This window comes from Balaenoptera musculus, chromosome 2 (assembly GCF_009873245.2).
Source record: "Balaenoptera musculus isolate JJ_BM4_2016_0621 chromosome 2, mBalMus1.pri.v3, whole genome shotgun sequence".
NCBI lineage: Eukaryota > Metazoa > Chordata > Mammalia > Artiodactyla > Balaenopteridae > Balaenoptera > Balaenoptera musculus.
The window spans coordinates 95,701,671-95,714,293 of NC_045786.1; the positions used below are offsets into that span (position 1 = coordinate 95,701,671).

The window sequence follows — 12,623 nt, forward strand, 5'->3', positions numbered from 1 at the left end:
ATGTGAAAAAGTTATGAACAGTTATTTCTTAGACGGGAAACACAAATTTTAATAAATATATGAAAAGATGCTTAAGTTTATTAGTTCTGAGGAAAATATTAGTTAAAGGTCCAATGATATACCTACCACACATAAATTTAAAAGCCAATAAGATCACATATTTTCAGACATGAGGAACAATAGGAACACTAACACACTGCTGTGGGAATTATAAATTGGTGTATTCTAGAAAACAATTTGCCTTTTCCAAGTAAAGTTCAAAATGTACCCTATGACCCAGCAATAGGTCTCCTCAAGTCTCTCTTGTATTGTGATAGGAGGCTCAGACTAGAGCATGACCCTCAACACATTTGTCAGCAGTGCATAAATAAAATTTGATATATGTTGACAATGGCATCATACTAAGATGGAATAATGCACAATGATAGACATGAGCATATCTCAAAACTTAATGTCGAGTGTCAAATCATGTCACAGAAGAGTTTCTTCAGTATGATTTCATGTTAAGTTCAAATTTGGGCCAAAAGGAACAGGTTGTATAAGTATATTGATACATGTGGCAAAATCCATAGAGAAAAGAGATAATGAATAATACATTTATTGGTTATCTCTGATGGGCGGAATTGCAAGCAAAGATGACAAAATATGAAGCTTTAGAAAATACAAGGCCCCAACTACATAAATTGGTTAATGGGAAAACTAGTATACATTTTATTACTACTCTTTGAGCTAGCCATATATGTTAAATATGCTCCTCTTTACGAATATTTAATAATAAAATTCAATTAAAATAAAAGAAATGTAGAAATCATGATCTATTTGATATTTTGAAGCCTATATATAATGTCTTATTGGAACACTGGGGTACATAAATGAACTAATCAATCAAGCAGGAACTGAAAAGGCAAAACAAAGATATTGGGCTTAGTTAGGCCCTAGCTGTCATAGAAAATATGCCTTAATTAATAGATAATCAGGATTCTATTGTCTGTTGATAGGGCAATATGCTAAATTATCAGTGGTACCAAGAGAATCAGAGATCTCAAAAAATATTTTTACTGTTATTTTGTCTAGTAAATATATAGATAGATGGTGAGGTTACTTCATCAAGATATCTAAAAAAGATTTGGCTATAAATATTTGAGAAATGGAATAAATATAGAAAATTATAATGTTTAGATAATAAATAGTTTAGGACAACAATGTAAGAGAGATCACAGAAATAGGTCAAGAATATTTAATTTCAGACCAGGCATAACTGACCAGGAGACAAGTTCAGTGTGTAAAATACACATTGCCATGAGCTCTCTGTGATTATTTCTAAGTACATATCCAGTTTGACTATACTGACTGAACTTTTTTAGGACTTCAGGGTATTAACAATCATTTGAAACAAAATGACTGGAAAGGTATGTGTGCAGAAAGAATTGGAATCATGATGGGATATTTAAATGTAGCTTGACAAAATTTGCCAAACTTGATCAAAAGGAAAAGCTCCTGCTCACATTTTATATGTGGTAATAAGTGGAAATGGTCTCATAGATTTTTACTTCTGAGTCTTGTTTGTCTTTAAATGATTGCAGGGAAAAATGTTTAAGATGGCAGAAATTATTCTCAAAAGAAACTGAAAAATGGCTGTTGAAAATATGAATGTGCTAGATTTCTTAATCTCACATAATCATTATTCTTAGGGGTATTTTTTGTGCTTTTAGTATTCAAATGTTCTCAACTTTTGATTTGTTGTAAGTCTTTAACAATGTCACAGGGATAAAGCATGACACAAAAGACGGTTGCACCCATAGCTCATGATTTCCATGTATTATTCTGTTTCAGACAATAAACCAAATTCATAGCTTGGTTCTTTATTGAAATTCTTTTCCTTTTCTAATAATAAGAATTTAATTTTATCCCATAACTGCATTTGAGATTAATTGGGACCTTACATTTTAGACTATAGTAACATTTTGGATCATCTATAATATTTGGATGGTTTTGTTTATCATCCAGTTATTTTGTTAAATTTACAGTGGACATTTTCATAACAACAAAGGCTTATATGCCAGGTATTGTGCCAAATGTGTAACTTTTTATCCTCATGTCAGACCTATAAGATAGGCACAATTTTATATTCTTTTCACTGATGGAAAAATGCGTTTAGAGAGGTTAAATGACCTGCCTAAGATCACACATCTCACATCTAGCAAGTGGTCTGAAACCCATTACACAACATCAAAACCATAGTCTTGAAGCATTACTGCAATATCTCCAGGAAATTTTCTATATATTCGTCTTTAATTTCCTTTCTTCTTGTACATTTGTTTCCACCATTTATTACCTATGTTATGTGTTCTTTTTAGTAAACCAATTTTCACCATCCCGTAATAGTAATAGTTCTGTTATTCTTAACCACTGCTCAAGGTCTCTGGAGCAATATTTGGAGGCTTGGAACCAGTGAACTTAAGTTTATACTTAAAATTTACTCAGAAATTGCTCATTTCAGTTTTCTAGTATACGTGGACAAGTTATATCATCAAAATGTGTTGCTTTATCTACATTTGTCTATTTTCCAAAATTTTAATGTGAATATTCACCATGGTTTATCTATTAAGATGTATTTATGTAAATACATCTACATCTATCTATATTAGATATCATTTAATTATAAAAATACTATAAAAAAATTTTCCCCCAGAAGAAATAATGCAGTGGGATGTTTGGCTCTGAAAAAGTATTGGAGTCAAAAAGTTCCTAAATTTTTTTCCTTAAACTCTACAATTAAAGATAAACAAAAGTAGATATACATAAATATATTAAAAAGTTGTAGATTTCTGGTTGCTTGAGATAATTATATATTTTCTGATGCGTCCCATTCCAAAGTCTATCTGCTGAAATGCAGCACTATAATCTGCTTTCTGAGTCCTATAAGGTGTAGTTTTAAAATTAAGGTCACAAGAAGGTGAAGACAGGCAGTAATACACTTGTTGACCCTTCACAGGAATTCCAGATAAAACCCCAGAAGTTGAGTCAGAGATAATCACAAGATCTGGAATTTACAATAACAAACTCTCCATATATCTACCTGTCAGACTTCTTCCTCTTAGGGAGGGACAAAAGGTCACTAAAATAGCTTTTTTTTCATGAAAATGTTTTTACCCTTCTTTGGAGGGTAATGAGAAGTTATAGTATAAATTATATAGGGATATTAGATTTTTTTTCATTGACACTGTTTATTCTTAAAGGCCCAAATATTAATAACTTTTTTTCAGGAAGATTATAGTAGAAATGGGAAAAAAGTCATAACAAGAACAACAAAAAAGGAAAACAAAAGATTGATTACTGAAGCGAAGATCAAACGTTAGCAAATTTCACAAGATTGAACATGTGAGAAAATTTTAATTTAAATGAAATTCAAAACAAAATCCATGCAATTTTTTCAATCCTTATGTAGCCATATGCTAAGGTGAGGTAGTGGGATATTAAATAAAGGCATCACATGCTCCATCCTTTTTCTACTTTTTTCCTAGTAAATAGAAAAAATCATGAAAATACTGCCAGTTATTATTATAATTTTCCTAGCAATAATTCTGTTGATAAAATTCTGTTTTCTTAGGATTTCATAGGCAATAGAAAACAGTGTAGAGTTACATTCTTTTAAGTGTGTTGTCAGTTCTACAATATTAACATAATTTTACTTTCCTTTACAAATATGAGATCAGCCGTGGCTAAGTATTAAAAAAGTAAATCCGTGTTATTATTTCCCATCTCTCTCCACCCTGGGTTTTGGTTTAAAAGACAAATATTATAGAACATTCAATTTATTTTCGTTATCTACAGCATGTATATAAGTCTTAAAATGAACATATACAGTATACTTGAATTTTATGGTACATCTTAGTAATGTTTAGTGTTTTGAATGTAACAGAAATGTATAGCATTTCTAAAAAAACCTTTATCATGTAAGAATATGATACATCTATCTTAAAAATTCAAAGACTTTTTTTCAAAAGAGAAAAATATAATAATATCTTATTTTCATTTCTTATTATATGATGAGGACTACAGGCAATATTGTTGTTAGAGGCAATCAACATTTTCCAAAAGCCAAGCAAAAGACACATGTTGTCACTTAACCTATAGGATCTTATCTATCTGGTATTCATTCTGTATGGCCTGTGACTTTCCATTAATGTGAGATAGAGAGGGACTGGGGAAGGTAACAACACTTATTGAGATGCTATCTCAATGCTATTTTTCATTTTACAGATGAAGCTAAGGGTGTGAGCCATGTTTGTTTTGCTTACTTGTTAACAGAATGAATATTTTTAAATTAAAGAGGAAAACTTTTCAAATCCTTGGACTAATCAATTTACATAAAGCAATTGGATATGCCAACTGGAACCTAAGTGATATTGTTTGATCTGTCCATTTTAAGACAATAATTCTTGCTTGTCTTAGGAATGTTTTCCCTAATTATTCTTTGTTTCTCTTAAAAATATGGAAACTTGATTGGTATTGGTTGATTCCTGATTTATAACTTGCATATTCTTCTTGCTTGGTTTATGAATCGTCAGGCTACAGGAGAAAAAATAACCATTAAGATGACTTTCTCCATTTCCTCAGTTTTTACTTATAAATTATGTACATCCTTTCTCCAAAGCTAAACAAAATTTCTTATCCAAATTCCCATTTCTTTTAGGAAGTCTGAATTAACAAGAAATCAAACAATATCACTTTTCTTTTATCTCAAACTTTCTATTTGGAATCAAGTTTGTTTTTGGATCATTTTTATTGTCTCTTCTCAGTTTGTGTGACATCCTTAACTCTTTGTTGCATCTGACAAAAGACATGCTCTGCTTTTTTCCTTTTTTTTAAAATTAATTTTTATGTGGAATTCAGATGAGAAAGAATGCAGTATTGCTTTGACTGCCTGCCATAATATAAAATGTAGTAAAATGTACAGCTGGTGATAGTCTAGTTAGAATTTTTTAATGAAATATAAAGGAAAAGACCAGGTGCTTAATTTTTACATGCTGCATTTCTTTTAAAAAATTCATGGTATCTTTTTGAATAATTTTTACTCATGCAGATGTTCTTAATATTGGAAACAGACGTTTATTTTATTTCCTTGGTTCCCATTTCACACTAAGCTTTTGTACAAAGAAGGTGGGCTGAATAGCTAAATTATTTATGAGTCAGGATTCCAAGGGTAATTATTCTCAGATAATTGCCAAATGACTCATGGCAAGACTTTCAATAATGTGTACCTTGGTTTGTCTAGTTCAAATCTGGAGGATAATGGTTGTTTAACATAATAGAAAAGAACTTTAGGCTATTTAAGAAGACATGCATGTCAGTAAAAATGTGTTGACTCTTAAAATAATAGACAACCCCATTTATATTATTTCTTAGAGGATGAATCATTGCTGTAAGAACTGTGTTTCACAAATTTCAGAATTTTGAAATTTCTAAATAATCAAAGGTACTTTTTCTTTTTAGCTTAACACACATTAAGAAAATCAGTCTGAGTCGTTTAGAATTAAGTGACTAGAAGTTATAATGATGATTTAAGCTTTCCCCCCAGATTACCAGTATATAAAAATTTTGCCTCTGCGGCATAGTCCTCGGAGACGCTCGGCCTTGCCCTGTGCTAGCCATGGCCGACTACCTGAGAGCGGCGGCACGTCCTACGTGCCAGATGATGGACTCACTGCACAGCGGCTGTTCAACTGCGGGGACAGTCTCACCTACAGCAACTTTCTCATTCTCCCCGGGTACATCGACTTCACTGCAGACCAAGTGGACCTGACCTCTGCTCTGACTAAAAAGATGACTCTGAAGACCCCACTGGTTTCCTCACCCATGGACACAGTCACAGAGGCTGGGATGGCCATAGCAATGGCGCTTACAGGTGGTATTGGCTTCACCCACCACAACTGTACATCAGAATTCCAGGCCAATGAAGTTCGTGAAGTGAAGAAATATGAGCAGGGATTCATCATGGACCCTGTGGTCCTCAGTCCCAAGAATCGAGTGTGGGATGTCTTTGAAGCCAAGGCCCAGCATGGCTTCTGTGGTATCCCCATCACTGACACAGGCCGGATGGGGAGCCACCTGGTGGGCATCATCTCCTCAAGGGACATTGATTTTCTCAAGGAGGAGGAGCATGACCGGTTTTGGGGAGCGATCATGACAAAGAGGGAAGACTTGGTGGTAGCCCCTGCGGGCATCACACTGAAGGAAGCAAATGAAATTCTGCAGCGCAGCAAGAAGGGAAAGTTACCCATTGTAAATGAAGATGATAAGCTGGTTGCCATCATTGCCCAGACAGACCTGAAGAAAAACTGAGATTACCCACTGGCCTCCAAAGATCCCAAGAAGCAGCTGCTGTGTGGAGCAGCCATCGGCACTCACGAGGATGACAAGTATCGGCTGGACTTGCTAGCCCAGGCTGGTGTGGACGTGATGGTTTTGGACTCCTCCCAGGGAAAACTGCGTCTTCCAGATCAACATGATCAAATACATCAAAGAGAAATACCCCAGTCTCCAAGTCATTGGAGGCAACGTGGTCACAGCTGCTCAGGCCAAGAACCTCACTGATGCTGGTGTAGATGCCCTGCGGGTGGGAATGGGCAGTGGGTCCATCTGCATCACTCAAGAAGTGCTGGCCTGTGGGCGGCCCCAAGCAACAGCAGCGTACAAGCTGTCAGAATATGCATGGCGCTTTGGTGTCCCTGTCATCGCTGATGGAGGAATCCAAAATGTGGGCCATATTGCCAAAGCTTTGGCCCTTGGGGTCTCCACAGTCATGATGGACTCCCTCCTGGCTGTTACCACTGAAGCCCCTGGCGAGTTTTCTTCTCTGATGGGATCCAGCTAAAGAAATACCATGGTATGGGTTCTCTCGATGCCATGGACAAACATCTCAGCAGCCAGAACCGATACTTCAGTGAAGCTGACCATATCAAGGTGGCCCAGGGGCTCTCTGGGGCTGTGCAGGATAAAGGATCCATCCACAAATTTGTTCCCTACCTGATTGCCAGCATCTAGCACTCCTGCCAGGACATTGGTGCCAAGAGTTCGACCCAAGTCCAAGCCATGATGTATTCTGGAGAGCTCAAGTTTGAGAAGGGAACATCCTCAGCTCAGGTGGAAGGTGCTGTCCACAGCCTCCACTCATATGAGAAGCGTCTTTTCTGAAAAGGGATACAGCACACCCTCGGTTTTTCAATAAAAGTTTGAAAAAAAAAATTTTGACCAATGTCTCACTCTTTAGATAAAATAGGAGTCCCTGGCTGGATAACTTACAGAGCCATGTGCCTGATAGTCATGGATAACCCATGTGTCAAAGTGATGATTTGCCAGCTTGGTTAATGAATGAATATGCAAAGGACCTCAGGATATGTTTTGTGAGTGATTATCATTATCAGTAATGATGAGAATGAATTTATTGTGAGTTAGGTTACTTTCTGTATTTAATAATCTTCATTTTTCAAAGTTATATCATTCTGGAAAGAAAAATTACTAATGGATTTCTATTTGACAAATCATCTTTTTATAATGTATATGATCCTTTAAAAAAGAATTATTTTCTCACTGCTATTTATTCTCTCCACATTGACCCTGCTAACAGGAAGAATATATCTGCTTGGGAAAGAGGAATCCCCAAATCTAGGCTTTGTTCTACCTCTGTTTCCCACTAATCGATTCAAATAGATGTTAAAAAAAAAACTCCTCAAAAAAGAAAGTGCATTGTCTTGAATGACTACGTATTCTTGCTATTCATAAATTTCATTCTGTTTTCCTGATTTACCTAAAATAAGGCAGTTTTCCTGTTGAGGTTAATTTGGGATATGTAAAATAACCCCATCCTCTAAAAAACAAGGTTGAAATATTTTATCCTGGATATCAGTGACAGTCATTTGTTTTTCACTATATTTAGATTCTCTCAGTATTCTTCTTAAGTCACAAGTTGATCAAGATTGTGATCTCATTTTGGTATAGTGTAAGGCTGTTGAAATGGAAAAGATTAAGAACCAAAACCAAAACAAAACAATTAAAAAATAACTTGTCCACTGTTTCTGGTCCCAGTTACCATATTGTGGTTAAAAGCAACTCCATATGATCTATCACTCTGATTCGTTTTCCCCTTGATTGTAAATGATAACCCAAACATTCTTGGGCATACAAAAAAAAAACAAAAACAGTTCATTCTAATAAAAAAAGTTTGTGGAAGTGTGTGGGAAGTACAGAATTGAATTAATTCTGTGCCCTTGGAAAATTTTGACATCTGTACCAAACGCAACACATTTTCATAATTTTTAACATGGCCCCAGGAAGGATATTAGTCCAGTAGATTTCTCAATCCTGTGATAAGGAAAAAAACCTTTTGTTATTTTCTATCATTAATTGCTTCTTTCATCTCTCAATGGTAGTGCTATGGTGCAAGGTGGAAAGGGAAGTGGTCAAAGTTGAATAGCAGAGCAGAGTATCATGTTATCTGGATGTCAATGGTAGGCACAAGTTCACTCAGTGTAGAACCAAGTGAGAAAGACTAGGAGGGATGAGGAAATAGTGCAGGTTGCATAACCATACACACTCACAGATCCATTCAGGAACCAAATAAAGGACCAAAAGCAGTAAAAAGTAAAAACAACAAATTCTGCCATTGAAATTCTCAAATTTCACATTTTTTTCTTGATAAAGAATGGGCATATGAGAAGGCATTTTAAAAATGATAAGTGCTCAGAATTTCAACTACGGAAACACAACTAATTGTCAAAATTGTGAAATATTTGGCTTATTACATTAGTACTTTAGCAGGAAATAAATATTGCCAATGTTTGTGTGTTGGGGAAGCAGGAGTGGAACAGAAAGAAATGTGAAAGAAATTGCACCTGTACAAAGTACGGATATTTGCCTTCTTGGTATATTTCTCTCTGGAAATCAATGAAATAATGTGGTTTTGCCTATTCTTAATGTGACCAAATGACTTTTTCTTTAAAACAAAAATTGAGGGTAGAATTTCATCTTAATGGAATTAAGCAAATATATGTGCGTGTGCAGGCACACGTGTGTGTAGCTGAATAAACGCAATGATCAGTTTTGAGTTTAATGGGCTTCCAAGCTCAATAATCAAGCACTATATATACATATATTTTTTAACATCTTTATTGGAGTATAATTGCTTTACAATGGTGTGTTAGTTTCTGCTTTATAACAAAGTGAATCAGCTATACATATATCCCCATATCTCTTCCCTCTTGCTTCTCCCTCCCTCCCACCCTCCCTATCCCACCCCTCTAGGTGGTCACAAAACACCGAGCTGATCTCCCTGTGCTATGCGGCTGCTTCCCACTAGCTATCTATTTTACATTTGGTAGTGTATATATGTCCATGCCACTCTCTCACTTTGTCCCAGCTTACCCTTCCCCCTCCCGGTATCCTCAAGTCCATTCTCCAGTACGTCTGCGTCTTTATTCCCGTCTTGCCCCTAGGTTCTTCATGACCATTTTTTGTTTGTTTGTTTTTTAGATTCCATATATATGTGTTAGCATACGGTATTTGTTTTTCTCTTTCTGACTTATTTCACTCTGTATGACAGACTCTAAGGTCCATCCACCTCACTACAAATAACTCAATTTCGTTTCTTTTTATGGCTGAGTAATATTCCATTGTATATATGAAGCACTATATTTTTTAAAGATAGGAAACTGAGCTCCAGTAAAGCTGGCTTATCTTACACCTTTGACTCCTGAAATGTTCTTCATACTGTGCCTCTCTTTGGTGAGTGAGTGAATGAGGCCAAAGTGTGCTTCAATTGGCAGATTTTTATTTTCCCACTTTTCTGACTTCATGCGAGTGATGATCTCCCTGTACCTTTATTTCTAACATTGGGACTAAACTATCGCATCGTCCATCAACTCCTTTCTTAGCATGAATCAGTTAACACCTGTAAATCACTTTAAGTCACTGAGGGAAATGTGCGATGTAAATACAAGGTTAGTTGTGAAAAAAAACCCCACAAAACCAGAAGCTAATTTCCTTCAAAAAGCATTGATATTTAAGGAACATAATGCTAGCTTTGTCTAGCTGAGTTGCCAATATTTTGCAAACAGAAGTTTTATTGTGCCAGAGGCAGCAAGAACAGGTGAGCTTTTTCCTAATGAGACAGAGTGAAAAGGAAATATTGAGGCCTTTACAGTCCTAAAAGTGCAGTAGCAATAATGTGGAAAGAGAAGGCAAAGACAGCCAGGATTACTCTGATGATATTTAAGTTTGATTATCCTATTGTGATATCTTAAAATTATAAAGATAAAAACATCAACTTGTGGGTTTTAGACTTTCCCATTGGTTCTCTGACATCAGTGTTCATAGGAATGGGTCATTGTATCCTTTATCCCCTTAGAATTCAGTAGGTTGTTTGCATATTAATGTTATAGAATAGAGAAATCTTATATATTAGCTTTAATAAAACAAACAGAAGGGCCTCCTTAATTACTCATTTGCTTTCTGTCTTTGAAATTCCCATTATATATTAAAAATAACTAATGAAATACCTTGAAAAAAGACAGAAAATATTTTTTACCTACTAAATAATGAATAGGGAAGTATGCTTCACGGTGAGCAAGGAATTCAAGATATTTGCTAGCTTTGCCCCAGATCCTCTTTGTAAGGCTGATCCATACTGTAAAATACCAAAATGCTGCCTTAATGATAAAACTATCTTGTATAAAAAGAAAAGAAATAGCTTAAGAAAAAAAAGCAGAGAAAGAGGGACAGAGAAAAAAAGGAAGGGAGGAAGGAAAGGACAGAGGGAGAGAAAGAGGAAGGAAGGAGAAAGACAAATAACAAATATCTGCCCTGCTTCAGCATTATTGGGAGGAGGAGGGACAGCATTTACCTCAGAGGGTTTTCACAGTTTTAAGAAGCTTTTAAGGTGGAATTGTTAATACAACGAAGTAGGAGGCCAAAATTCTACATATAATTAATGGTAAAAATGTGAAAAAACTTATTTATACTAGATGGATATATGGAGAGGTATATAGGTCCCATGCTCTTCTTGGCTAGGTAAATAGGGGAATGGATGCCGGGGAGTAAATTTAGTCTAATCTGGTCATTTCAATCTCATTTGGATAAGTGCACAATCTTTCACTCCCCTTTCCTCCTCTTTCCCAAGATGGGATCTGAGTGTATGAGATGGCCTAACACATTCTCGAGGGAAAGGGGTCCTTGGACCCATGAAGTCCGCTAGTTCCTCTGGTTTCTGTGAAAATGTCCCTTTGTGCTTGCCCAACTGGCTGTCTTGGATAAAGTGATGGTCCACAGGTCTGCCGGTCTGGGTCTCTGTTGTTAAAGGCCCAGTGATGCCTCTTTGACATAAATCACAGCAAGATCTTTTCTGACCCACCTCCTAGAGAAATGGAAATAAAAACAAAAATAAACAAATGGAACCTAATGAAACTTAAAAGCTTTTGCACAGCAAAGGAAACTATAAACAAGAAGAAAAGACAAACACTCAGAGTGAGAGAAAATATTTGGAAACCAATAAATAGACAAAGGATTAATCTCCAAAATATATAAACAGCTCATGCAGCTCAATATTAAAAAAACAAAAACCCAGTCAAAAAATGGGCAGAAGACCTAAATAGACATTTTTCCAAAGAAGACATACAGATGGCCAAGAGGCACATGAAAATCTGCTCAACATCACTAATCATTAGAGAAATGCAAATCAAAACTACAATGAGGTATCGCCTCACACCAGTCAGAATCGCCATCATCAAAAAATCTACAAACAATAAATGCTGGAGAGGGTGTGGAGAAAAGGGAACCCTCTTGCACTGTTGGTGGGAATGTAAATTGGTACGGCCAGTATGGAGAACAGTATGGAGGTTCCTTAAAAAAATAAAAATAGAATTACCATATGACCCAGCAATCCCACTACCTGGCATATACCCTGAGAAAACCATAATTCAAAAAGAATCATGTACCACAATGTTCACTGAAGCACTGTTTACAGTAGCCAGGTCATGGAGTCAACCTAAATGCCCATTGACAGACGAATGGATAAAGAAGATGTGGTACATATATACAATGGAATATTTCTCAGCCATAGAAAGGAATGAAATTGGGTCATTTGTAGAGACGTGGTTGGACCTAGAGACTGTCATACAGAGTGAAGTAAGTCAGAAAGAGAAAAACAAATATCGTATATTAACGCATATATGTGAAATCTAGAAAAATGGTACAGATGAACTGGTTTGCAAGGCAGAAATAGCGACACAGATGCAGAGAACAAACCTATGGACACCAAGGGGGGAAAGCGGGGTGGTGGTGGTGTTGGGATGAGTTGGGAGATTGGGATTGACATATATACACTAATATGTTTAAAATAGATAACTAATAAGAACCTGTTGTATAAAAAAATAAAATGAAGTTCAAAAAAAATTCAAGTCTCATACATAGCTTTTATTTTGCAAACTTCTGTCTAGGTGAAAGATTAAATGAAAACTTAAAGCCACTGATTTCTACAGAAGACATTGCAACATTACAATATTAAAAGTCAATGTCGGCTAGAGGGGTGGGATAGGGAGGGTAGGAGGGAGGCTCAAGAGGGAGGGGAA

At 35.9% G+C, this 12,623-nt stretch overlaps 1 pseudogene; it reads left to right on the forward strand.

Annotated features, from left to right (window-relative positions):
• Positions 1–5,653: 5,653 nt before the first annotated feature.
• Positions 5,654–7,208, forward strand: LOC118890502 (annotated as a pseudogene).
• Positions 7,209–12,623: the final 5,415 nt, after the last annotated feature.